Genomic DNA, 12401 nt, shown 5'->3' with positions numbered 1-12401 from the left:
GGACTGACAAATGCAGGACGACAATTAAGTCCTTTTAGACTATGTTTCATGGGAGCTCCAGTATTCTGCAACAAACACCATGTGTCAAATTTTCCTCTCACAGGAGAAGGGAACAGGAGACCCCCACGGCTGTGGCAGAAAGTAAATAGCATTTCACATACTCTAAAAGATGCACTCAGAGCTATTTCCTTGATTTTCAGGTGCCCTGTTAAATATTTTTTTATGAAAACATTTTCACAGAAAGAAGACTGGTTGTATATCAGGAAACCACAGGAGTGTCCTGTTGTTTTTCAGACAGGTGGAAATTCAAAGGAAAATGTAGGATGAACATAAATGAATATAGGATTGCAATGTAGTTGTAAACTGTGTTGGTCCCAGGATATTGGAGAGACAAGGTGGGTGAGGTAATATCTTACTAGACCAACTTCTGTTGGTGACAGAGAGAAGCTTTCCAGCTTACACAGAGCTCCTCTTTAGGACTATAACAGAGTGCCCAGTCCTGCTACCCCTACTCTCCTGAGCTGTCCCATTGAAGTCAATGGGATCAGAACAGGGTTCCAAGACTGCTAATCCCTGAGGATGGGGACCTGCCCCCGTTACTGATCCCTACAGTGCTCTGGCCGCTGTGCCAAGGCTGCCAGAGAGGCTGGGTGGGGGTGGCAGGGTGCCTGAGGCTGTGCAGTCATCCCCCGCGGACCCGGGCCTGGAGAACAGACTCCGGGGCCAAGGCTGCGCCGTCAGGTCTGTGGGACTGGCTGGTGAGCCCAGCTCCGCTTTCTGGGCGCCTGCGACCTCCCGCCGGGGACGCCCTGGCCGCGGGCGCCCGGGGAGCTCTCCCCGCCGGGCGCTGCAGACCAGGCGCCAGGGGGCGCCCCCCGCCGGCTGCCTGCGCTCTCCCGGGCGCACCCGGGCGGCTCTGGCGGCTGTTTGAAAGTGCGGAGGAGGAGCGGGGCTGCGCACAGGGCTGGCGGGCAGCGGCAGCCCGGCCTCCTTTGTCCCCTCCCCTACTCGCCGAGCCGGCAGCGGGTGCAGCAGCCGGGAGCTGAGCGGGCCGGCCTGGGGGGGATCTTTCCCTTCCCGCAGCAGCACCGAGGTCGCCATCTTCGCCTCGGCTCCCAGGCAGGGCGACGGAAAATCCCTCTAGCCAGGCGCTGCTCGTGCCGCATCCCTCGCCGCCAGCACCCAGCACCCAGCGCCCGCCGCCGCCCGAGAGCCGGGGCAGCCGGGGAGGGGAGTGGGCGCGGCCCCCGCCCGCTCCATGTGATCGCCCGGGCTCAGCAGCCTCCCGCACTGATCTCATCTCCATCCTCCCCAGCGCTGCGGGCACCCGGCGGGAGACGGAGGTGCCGAGGGGAGGCGAGGGGAAGCCAGACAAAGGAGCAGGCGCTGCTGTAGCGGGAGGTGAGTGACTGGGGGGTTTATGGGGCAGAAGGGGCCTAATTTTCGTGCTTCTCCCCCATTTCTATGTAACCCCCTCCTTCGAAAGCCTCCGGCTTCATGTGCACTGGGAGTGGCCTGTTTTCCTCCCTAGAGAGCAGAGCGACCCCCCCTCCCCGCCTTCCACCATCACCCCCCTCCCCAAACTCCGCTGCAGCAGTAAAGCAGGGATGCAGGCTCGCCCAGCCTTCTGCCAGCGAAGAGGGGAGCAGGGCTGGGGGCGCAGGGCTGGCATCCCCATCTGGAAGACTAGTGTGATCTATAGTGCGGGTGTGTTTGTGGGAAACAGACAGCCATACCTGTGTGGACCCCACTGGGCTACGGTGTAATGCACCAGAGCCTGCAGCTCCATTTTCATCCCTGGGAAAGTCCTCTGCTCTCCATTCTGTTGTCACTTCTCTTCCTTCAAAGCCAAAGCAGGAGGAGGGGGAATTCCCACACGCAGGGCAGAAATGAAGGCTCACTGTGCAATAGTTCTCGCAGTGTGAAGCAAGTGGGAGCAGAAGGCTAAAAAAACTTGGCAAATGTTTGGTGCTATTGCATAGCCAGTGCTGTTGTCAGTGGCAGGTCAGGTTTCTCAATGGCATGGACCAAAGGTTTTGGGGAAGGGAAGCCGAGTCTCTCTGATCCTACACACAGTGCCGTGCCCCCCGCCTCCACACACTTTTTTTTAAATAGGCTATAAACCCTGCAATTGGATATTAGTAAGCAAAAAAATCTAGGGCTTTCTCTCCCCTCCTCCCTCCAAGCTAATCAGAACATTAACAGAATTAGTGCCTGCACAGCTTGGCTCTTTCTCATGGAGTTAAAGAGAGCAGGAGAGGAAACTCCAATAGGGATTTAGAGCACAAATGTATTTTTTTTTCTCCTCTCCCTCCCCCTGCTTATCTACAGTGATTATAAGGCCAGATTTGCTTCCTTTCCACAAGGCTGTAGGCTTCACTGTGAGTAAAGTGATGCTCCTACAACATTTAAAATAAAATACTAGCAATTATTTCCTTGTTCCTTTTTTGTCGAAGTGCAGCAAGGACAGTTTCATTTGCTCAAAAATATTAAAAACTGCTGTTTCTGGGGAAAATATGACAATTGAGAACATTGAGGGGGACAGGTGATGCTTTAACAGGTTGTTTAGTGCAAGTGCTTCTTGAGCTCAAGGACAAAAGGAGGCTTCTTTTTTTGCTTTTTTTTTCTTGGCACAGAGGGTGTGGTAATGGCACTGTAATGCAGCATTGGTAACTGAACAGGAGCAGGGCACTGTTGACTGCATATGTGAGGAAAAACGTTTGTCCATTATTGGGTGGTATGGAGGTGTTAATGAGTTCATGGTTGATGTGTCAGCTTTTATTGTTACATAATACAAATCTGAGTAAAATACAAAAATTCATTCTAGGAAAATTACCTGACACTATCCACAAACTGTATGTATAAAATCATTGGTGAGTTAGCAGCAGCACATCAGAACTGTAAGGTAGTGTTGCATATATGAATTTATCTGTCTTTGAATTTAAACCTGTTAATTTCAAAATTCAGTGTTCCTAATACAAAACATCTAAAAAGTCACCTTTTCAAATAAGTAACAAACCCCTGACATGTTTTTAAGTTTATTTTGTATGACTAACCATGTGTGAAGAACTTTGGCATAAACTATTGCTTTTCATAGGCTAAGAAAATATAACATTCTGAGGTGAGATTTGTGACTTAGACATCCAGCATGAAATAAGTGTCACACAAATTCTTCATGTTGTTTTGAACCAGAGGCTGACTGCTCTTTGGGTGATTTGGGGTAAATGTTAAAGAAAAATGTTTATTTTTATGTTCAGTGAGTAACAAGATCTTCTAGAGGCAATTAAAACAAACAAACAAACAAAAAACCCACAACCAGTGCTGTGATGACAGCTATTTATAGTTTTTCCTGAAAATAAAAACTTAAAGCTAATTTTTGAGTGCTGTCTGACAAAATTTTACTACTTTATCATAGCTTAATGGTTAACTTGATTTAGTAAATTAAAGATATATCTTTCTGTGACAGAAAAGCTTATGTAATATTATTTTTAAGCTCTTCATTTATCTTCTGAATCCTAACACAAAGGGCCAAATTCTGTTCTGTTTTATATGGGTATAATTTGAGTAATTCCGATGATTGTAATGGTGGTATGCTGGATTTACACTGGTGCAAGTGAGATTAGAATTTTGTCCAATGATTAAGTTTGTCTTTCTAGTTTATAATTGCCCATATAATACTACCTTGCTCATACCCATGTTGATCTAAGTAGAGAAGAGCTGATAGCTGGTGAAATTCTTTTACAGAACATTATGAAATATCTTTGGGGATTCATAGTACTAAAAAATTGTTGGAGGTAAGCAAGTCATTTTGGAAATGACACCACTTGCATTGTCAATACACCTGTGCAACTCTTAGTCTGTTCCTGATCTCTTTCAGTTTCTATTGTCATTTCCCTTTTTGCCAAAAAAGGCAATGTTAAAGATTAAATGTTGGAGAGTGAGAAGTCTGCCCCTGATCCTGCAGATACTTCTGTAAGTGAATAGTCTCACTGAACTCATTGCTTAGTTCAGTGGGATTATTCACTTTGCATAAAGTTGAGCATAGGTGTAAGTATTTGCAGGATTGGGGTTTAAACAATCTGTAGTTTTTCTCTTAGGTGCAGTAAGAAATTTAGAAGCAAAAGTTATATTTTTTTCTTGATAATTAAAATGACTTTATTAGTGATTAGTGCATTTTCTACAGAAGAGCAGGTTCCTAACTATATTCTTCTAGCTTTTCTCTCTGAGAAGTAGTGGAGTCATTCCTACAACAAAGAATTCATTTGTGGGGGTTTTTTTTCTTCTTCTTCTTCAAGAAACTTCATGACATTGTTGATACCAAAGATCTGTAAATCAGGAATTATAAAATTAGCCTTAGTAAGTATTTTTATAACCTGTTGTTGCACTGATTGAGTGAAGAATAAAGGAAGCTGTAGGGTCATTACATATAATTTGTTAGTCCATGCCTGAATCTCCTACAGCTTTATGCTATCACAGTAGAGATAGGTGAGACTCAGAGTTCTAAATCTACTGGCTATTTTTATATTATATAACAAGAAAAAACAACTTGTCTTGATGCATGCCATTAATTCTGACCCCAAGTGCTTGTCAGAGTTCTACAGTAGCTGGCATTGTAACGATTTGAGGAAAGCTTGTCATGATAGAAAAAGACGGCAGGAGCTTTTTCAACATCTTGTCTTGGTTCCTGTTGTCCAAAAAAATAAGTTGATTGATTTTAGCAAGGGAAAGGGAAAAAATAGTACAAAGAGGAAAACTGCAGCAGAGTGTTCTAAGTGACTTTTTTGTTTGTTTTGTTTTGTTTTCTGTGAGAACAGGCAGTATAATGATAGATCATGAGTAATCTAGTGGTGATGAGAAACCATCTCATGTCACTTGGAGGCTTTACAGTGAATAAGAAATGCTTAGAAACTTGTTTTCAGCAAGAACTGTATTAGGCACTAACACTATTAAGTCTTTAGTGGGGAAAACTAGATTGTGATGAAAAAATGTTAACCACCAGTCACTGTCAAAATTTGTTGTTTGTCCACTAGGGTGAGGTTGTGATCCAATGTGATGCCAGGGAATGTGACTGACTCTTTAGAATTCTGTGTATGCTTCTGTTGTCCTTAGCTTCTGGCTGGTTCGCAAATATTTTTTTTTTTTTTTTTTTTTTTTTAACTAGAATTCTAAGCCAAATATAATTCAGCTTTAGATTTCCCCTGGTAACTGTTAGATCAATAATATAGCTTCGCTTCTATTCTATTCTGTAATGCAGTTTTTTCCCTGGAAGAACAAGTTTAAAAACTTTTCTATTTAAAACACGATTTACATTGGCATTATGACATTATTGCTTTGGTTCATTTAATGTGATTGAATACATCAACCCTGCAAATTAGGCATGAAGTTTATATGGTTGAGGCACATCTATTAATTTATACCAAGTTTTTAAAAGTTATCACTGACATAAAACTGCTCTTTGGAAGTATCTGTAATTGCTTGATATTACATGCAAATCTCTTTGAAACTTCATTTTTGGGTGAATTAGAGCCATCATAATGTGGCCAGCATTATGCACTTTCCCACACAGCTCTGACAAATGCCTGTCTTGATTGTCACGTGAGCAGATTACCCATCAAGATTTTTTTTGTAGTAGTAGTTTGTGTGCAAATATCCCCTGAACTCCAGTTGATAACGATGAAGCTCATGTTATGTATGACTCAAATTGGACTGAATTTGGTGGTCTCATATTTATCTTCAAGTGATCCTTTGACCACATCACAAATCAACCATCGAACTTCTCATCATACTTGACAGCTCAAGGTCAGGAATCCAATAGCAGATTAGGATTGCAATTCAGTGGCCAGTGGAGAATGTTAGTACAACACATATTTGCACAAGGTCTGGTTCAGACTAGAACTACTGACTCTTTCCTTACATAAGAACACATCTGGATGGTGTGGTTAGCTAATGATCTGTGGTCACCTTCTTAGCTCTGCATATCTGTTTCTCTCTTTAAACATCTTTGGTTTTCATCAGGCGATCCGATATTATGGGGAAGAGGACCATGTGTAGGTCAACATGGCCCTTTTTTCAGGGTTTGCTAGTGCCTCCTCTCATCACATTCATATCAACTTTTCATGACTCTCCCATTTCTGTTCATGGTGGTCTGTGTTTTCTTCTATTAATAAAATAAATGTTTAACTCAAAACAACTAAGCTAGCTTAAAAAATTTAAGAGCTCTGTCATTGATGTGATGTTAGGGTTGCTTTGATACTTTCTACATGAAGGTTTTTCTGACTTCATGTTCATAAATTTAGTGGACATTGTAGAAGCTTGGTGCTGCCTTTCCTGATAAGTACTCTGACTACCTATGCCTTCAGAACAATGTGTCAGTTTTAAACCAAAATGCTTGTGCTTCACAATTCTGAAGGCTTGTTTGGAAGAGTTAATGGTCCTCTTAATATCACAGACATCTTGCTCCCTAACAGTCTCTGAAGTGCCCTAAGGCGAATGCTAGCAGCATAGTATACATTTCAAATATGCCATCTTTAGCAGTGCCACAGACAGGTTCTTTTCCTCTCCTATAAGTACTGGATTGGTCTGTAAAAAGCAATCATGGACAGGATTCTTAGAAATGAATTAAGTAAACACATCAGCTGTGATTGAGAACAAGAAGGTATTCTCCCCACCACCTGCTTTCCTCTTCCCATACACTATTCTTTGAGTGTAAAAATCTTCCTGCTGTAACTGGTTTTTTAGAAACCAGTGTTGGTAAAAATGGATCTGTGGAGTCATTTTTTGTCACACTGATGAAGCATCAGTCAGTCTTCAAGCAGTGATGCTTATTGCTAAATCTCTTTTTTTCAGAGCTTGCTTTCTGAGCAGAAAGCCATCCTGAATGCTCTGTGTCTCAGGTCAACCTCCAGCTTCATTCCTAATAGTTCAGTTTAATTTTCACCTGCATGACTCCCCATTCTAGAACCTATTCACCCAAAAGCATATTGGAATGTAACCTAATAGACAGAATGGTGACTCTTGATGTCACCTGTAGACTATTTTAGATACAAGTTCTAGCACAAAAGTTAAACATAGCACATCTTATTTTGGAAGCCTTTGCCTCTGAGAAGTGTCTAATTCAAAAACTGAAATACAACAATCTTACCATTCTTCTGTCAGATCTGATGTTTTGCTTCTGCGTGTTGTTCTGACAAAATTATATACTGATTTAGATTCTTAATAATGACCACATGCAAATTGTTGCCACAGTACAAAAAACAAGCACAAATATGAGACCAAAATTGATTAGCTTTTTGGGGGATAACAGTGATACATGGTTACTCAAATTATGAAATACCTTCATTTTTTTTTTAAAAGATCAAAATCAGATCAGAGTAATGTGACAGTTTTGGTCCTTGAGTCTTCATGAGCTTCACACATGCTTATCTGTGGTTACTTCTAAGCTGAGAGGGCACTACCAAACCTTTAGGACACTTCACTAGTTATCTCATTAAAATATATATTCAGGCACCATGGCAACAATTGGATTTGGATTCCCAGAGGTGAAAGCACAACAATTCATGTACTAAGTGATCTAGTCCCCTAAATATTTGTCAGTTAAATCAGTCTATTGCTAGTTTTTATAAGTGTCAGCTGTGATTTTAAAACAAGCTGGTATTCTCCTCCCCCACACCCCAAATACATACTTTGTTCTTTGAGGATGTAAAAATCTGCCTGCTGTAAATGACGTTCTGAAGTACAGTGGTTCTGAAAATGGGTCTGTGGAGTGTTTTTTGTCACAGTAGGGTAAAACATTAGTCTTCAAGCAGTGATGCTTATGGCTAGCCATGAACCAGTCAAAAGCTTCTCAAAGTTTCTGAGGGTATTTTGACCAGCTAAAAGCACTTGTCTGCATCATGCACAACTGCGTGGTGTCTTTCTTCCTTGGGTGAGCAATGAGGGCTTTAAGTAGGGGGAGAGATTGAGGAAATAAAGACCTTGGATACAAAATGGAAGCAGGATAGGCATAATCAGGTAACTGCACCCACCATATTAAAACAAGCTTATGTTAATTGTATCCCTCTTCACTCTGTTCTGTTACTGTTTTCACATTCCTTGCAGCAATTATAACTGCTGGAGAGTTACGGACTGATAAATTGGGAGAGTGTCCCATGAGAAGGTTTATTTTTGGGGCTTGCAGTATATTTGTAGTTAGCGTAGAGGTTGATACTTCAACAGGAGTAGAAGTATTCAGTTAATTAGCCACCCTTCTTGGAGGCACAATTAAATGAGTGCTGACATACTTGGAGCATTTTACTTTATCTTCCTCTGTACAGTGGGCAGAGTAACAGAGGTATTTGGTTATGCATAAGGGTCCATCCACATGTTTCCCTCTGTTAGGATTAGAGCCATAATTAGTGATCTACCTTCTGAAAAAATTACCACAGTATATTAACTTCCTTTTATTGGTAACAGAATTCCCAGTCCCTGTCCCAAACCTTCCTAGCACTCACTGATTAGTAATTCTTATCTGTTTTCTCTTTGGCATTTTGTGATTATGACATGTGGACAAGGGGAATCCAGTGGACATAGTGTACTTAGATTTCCAGAAAGCCTTTGACAAGGTCCCTCACCAAAGGCTCTTACGTAAATTACGCTGTCATGGGATAAGAGGGAAGATCCTTTCATGGATTGAGAACTGGTTAAAAGACCGAGAACACAGGGTAGGAATAAATGGTAAATTTTCAGAATGGAGAGGGGTAACTATTGGTGTTCCCCAAGGGTCAGTCCTAGGACCAATCCTATTCAACTTATTCATAAATGATCTGGAGAAAGGGGTAAACAGTGAGATGGCAAAGTTTGCAAACTGCTCAAGATAGTTAAGACCAAAGCAGACTGTGAAGAACTTCAAAAAGATCTCACAAAACTAAGTGTTAGGCAGCAAAATGGCAAATGAAATTTAATGTGGATAAATGTAAAGTAATGCACATTGGGAAAAATAACCCAACTATACATACAATATGATGGGAGCTAATTTAGCTACAACTAATCAGGAAAAAGATCTTGGAGTCATTATGGATAGTTCTCTGAAGATGTCCACGCAGTGTGCAGCGGCAGTCAAGAAAGCAAACAGGATGTTAGGAATCATTAAAAAGGGGATAGTCTCCATCTTATTCTCTATCTTATTGTCCTTATATAAATCCATGGTACGCCCACATCTTGAATACTGCGTACGGATGTGGCCTCCTCATTTCAAAAAAGATATACTGGCATTAGAAAGGGTTCAGAGAAGGGCAACTAAAATGATTAGGGGTTTGGAACGGGTCCCATATGAGGAGAGATTAAAGAGGCTAGGACTTTTCAGCTTGGAAAAGAGGAGACTAAGGGGGGATATGATAGAGGTATATAAAATCATGAGTGATGTGGAGAAAGTGAATAAGGAAAAGTTATTTACTTGTTCCCATAATAGGGGCCACCAAATCAAATTAATGGGCAGCAGGTTTAAAATAAATAAAACACAGCGCACAGTCAACTTGTGGAACTCCTTACCTGAGGAGGTTGTGAGACTAGGACTATAACAGGGTTTAAAAGAGAACTGGATAAATTCATGGAGGTTAAGTCCATTAATGGCTATTAGCCAGGATGGGTAAGGAATGGTGTCCCTAGCCTCTGTTTGTCAGAGGGTGGTGATGGACAGCAGGAGAGAGATCACTTGATCTTTACCTGTTAGGTTCACTCCCTCTGGGGCACCTGGCATTGGCCACTGTCAGTAGACAGGATACTGGGCTGGATGGACCTTTGTTCTGACCCAGTACGGCCATTCTTATGTTCTTATGACACATCCCCAAGGACACCACTTGCTATAGAGTGCTGGGCTAGCAGAAGGCAAGATGAAATCATCCAGGTTGGCTGAGGTAGCTAGATAGAGTGGTATAATACTAGGGCTGTGCTTGGATTCAAACTTACAATACAAATATAATAATAACATAATAATTTAATAAAAAACCCCAATAGGGAACCAGAAAGTAGATGTCAAAATCAGAAGCCCAGGGAACACTCTGAGAGAGAATTTTCTTTCTCTAGGGCTTAGTATAGCTTTAATTTAGATTTTAAACATTCTTTGCAATATTCAAAATACTCTTTAATTTAGATGTTAATTTGCTTAGATTTAAGGTGATCAGTGAATGGTTCATTCATTGGTTAATATATGGCCCACAGCCGCTACTTCCTTTTAATACTGAAATGTAGACTGTAGAGATTATAGGTCTCAGGATCCAGTGCTTCCTCTTCATTTAAACATCCCCCTGCTGCAGCCTGCTCTTGCTATTGATTTTGGCTGTCTGTCTACTGTCAAGTTGCCAATGCGGTCCTTGGTTGGGTAATTGTTCCTCCTACTTCTTATGGCTTAAGTTGTATCTGAGCTGAAATGGCAATAAATATTAAATGTTTGCTCAGGCTAATTGTGTACAGTGATGTTCCTGCATTGTAAAAGAATTGTTGTATGAAAAATACTGATTCATTCTTATGATAATATTTGGAAAAAACTTCGTATAAGAAATGTGAGTTGAGGCTCCTCATATCTTAAGATGAAACCTAATGATAAAAATTGTATCTAATGATCTGTCTTCCCAGCCAAGTACTTGTAGTAGTTTAAAAAGCAAGCAGGGATAACATTTCTAATTATCTGTAACTGACTTGCTTTCCCCTGCCCTGAAGCGCCAGAATACCAGGATGAGAGCAGCCCTCACAGTTGAGAAGCAAGCGGCGATAGCCCTGTGGAACCTTGCAATGCCAGACAGCTACTGGTCAGTCGGGAATCAATTTGGAGTGGGCAAATCTACTGTGGGGGCTGCTGTAATCCAAGTAGCCAACGCAATCATAGAGCTGCTGATATCAAGGGTAGTGACTCTGGGAAACGTGCAGGTCATAGTGGATGGCTTTGCTGCAATGGGATTCCCAAACTGTGGTGGGGCGATAGACGGAACCCATATCCCTATCTTGTCACCGGAGCACCAAGCCACCGAGTGCATAAACTGCAAGGGGTACTTTTCAATGCTGCTGCAAGCCCTGGTGGATCACAAGGGACGTTTCACCAACATCAGCGTGGGATGGCCGGGAAAGGTACATGATGCTCGCGTGTTCAGGAACTCTGGTCTGTTTCAAAAGCTGGAGGAAGGGACTTTCTTCCCGGACCAGAAAATAACCGTTGGGGATGTTGAAATGCCTATAGTTATCCTTGGGGACCCAGCCTACCCCTTAATGCCATGGCTCATGAAGCCGTACACAGGCAACCTGGACAGTAGTCAGGACCTGTTCAACTATAGGCCGAGCAAGTGCAGAATGGTGGTAGAATGTGCATTTGGACGTTTAAAAGCGTGCTGGTGCAAATTTACTGACTCGGACAGACCTCAGCGAAACCAATATTCCAATTGTTATTGCTGCTTGCTGTGCGCTCCACAATATCTGAGAGAGTAAGGGGGAGACATTTATGGCGGGGTGGGAGGTTGAGGCAAATCGCCTGGCCGCTGATTACGCGCAGCCAGACACCAGGGCGGTTAGAAGAGTACAGCAGGGCGCGGTGTGCATCAGAGAAGCTTTGAAAACGAGTTTTGTGACTGGCCAGGCTACGGTGTGAAACTTCTGTTTGTTTCTCCTTGATGAACCCTACCCCCCCCCTCCCCGGTTCACTCTACTTCCCTGTAAGCTAACCACCCTCCCCTCCCCCCTTCGAGCACCGCTTGCAGAGGCAGTAAAGTCATTGTTACTTCACATTCGTGCATTCTTTATTAATTCATCACACAATTAGGGGGATAACTGCCAAGGTAGCCCGGGAGGGGTGGGGGAGGAGGGAAGTGCCAGGTGGGGTAGGGGAGGGGGGAAGGACAAGGACACACTGCAGTTTAAAACTTTAAAACTTTAACTCTTATTGAAGGCCAGCCTTCTGATGCTTGGGAAATCATCTGGGGTGGAGTGGAGTGGCTGGGTGGCCGGAGGCCCCCCCCACCGCATTCTTGGGCGTCTGGGTGAGGAGGCTATGGAACTTGGGGAGGAGGGCTGTTGGTTACACAGGGGCTGTAGCGGCGGTCTCTGCTCCTGCTGCCTTTCCTGCAGCTCAACCATACGCTGGAGCATATCAGTTTGATGCTCCAGCAGCCGGAGCATCGACTCTTGCCTTCTGTCAGCAAGCTGACGCCACCTATCCTCTTCAGCCCGCCACTTGCTCTCTTCAGCCCGCGATTCAACCCGCCACCTCTCCTCTCGTTCATATTGTGCTTTTTTGCACTCTGACATTGTCTGCCTCCACGCATTCTGCTGTGCTCTGTCAGCATGGGAGGACATCTGGAGCTCCGAGAACATATCATCCCGAGTCTGCCGTTTTCTCCTTCTAATCTTCACTAGCCTCTGTGAAGGAGAAACATTTGCAG

General features: G+C 43.2%; 1 protein-coding gene across 1 annotated transcript in view; it reads left to right on the top strand.

Moving 5' to 3' along the window:
- The first annotated feature begins 1202 nt into the window (after positions 1 to 1202).
- CDC42SE2 (CDC42 small effector 2) overlaps positions 1203 to 12401 on the top strand; it is a 114675-nt gene continuing 103476 nt past the window's right edge. The window contains exon 1 of the mRNA XM_024196517.2: positions 1203 to 1401. The gene's annotated coding sequence lies outside the window, so the exon portion shown is untranslated. The remainder of the gene's footprint in view (positions 1402 to 12401) is intronic.

This window comes from Terrapene carolina, unplaced genomic scaffold (assembly GCF_002925995.2).
Source record: "Terrapene carolina triunguis isolate 2854851 unplaced genomic scaffold, T_m_triunguis-2.0 Scaffold113, whole genome shotgun sequence".
Lineage (NCBI taxonomy): Eukaryota > Metazoa > Chordata > Testudines > Emydidae > Terrapene > Terrapene triunguis.
This window is presented reverse-complemented; position numbering and strand designations above follow the sequence as displayed.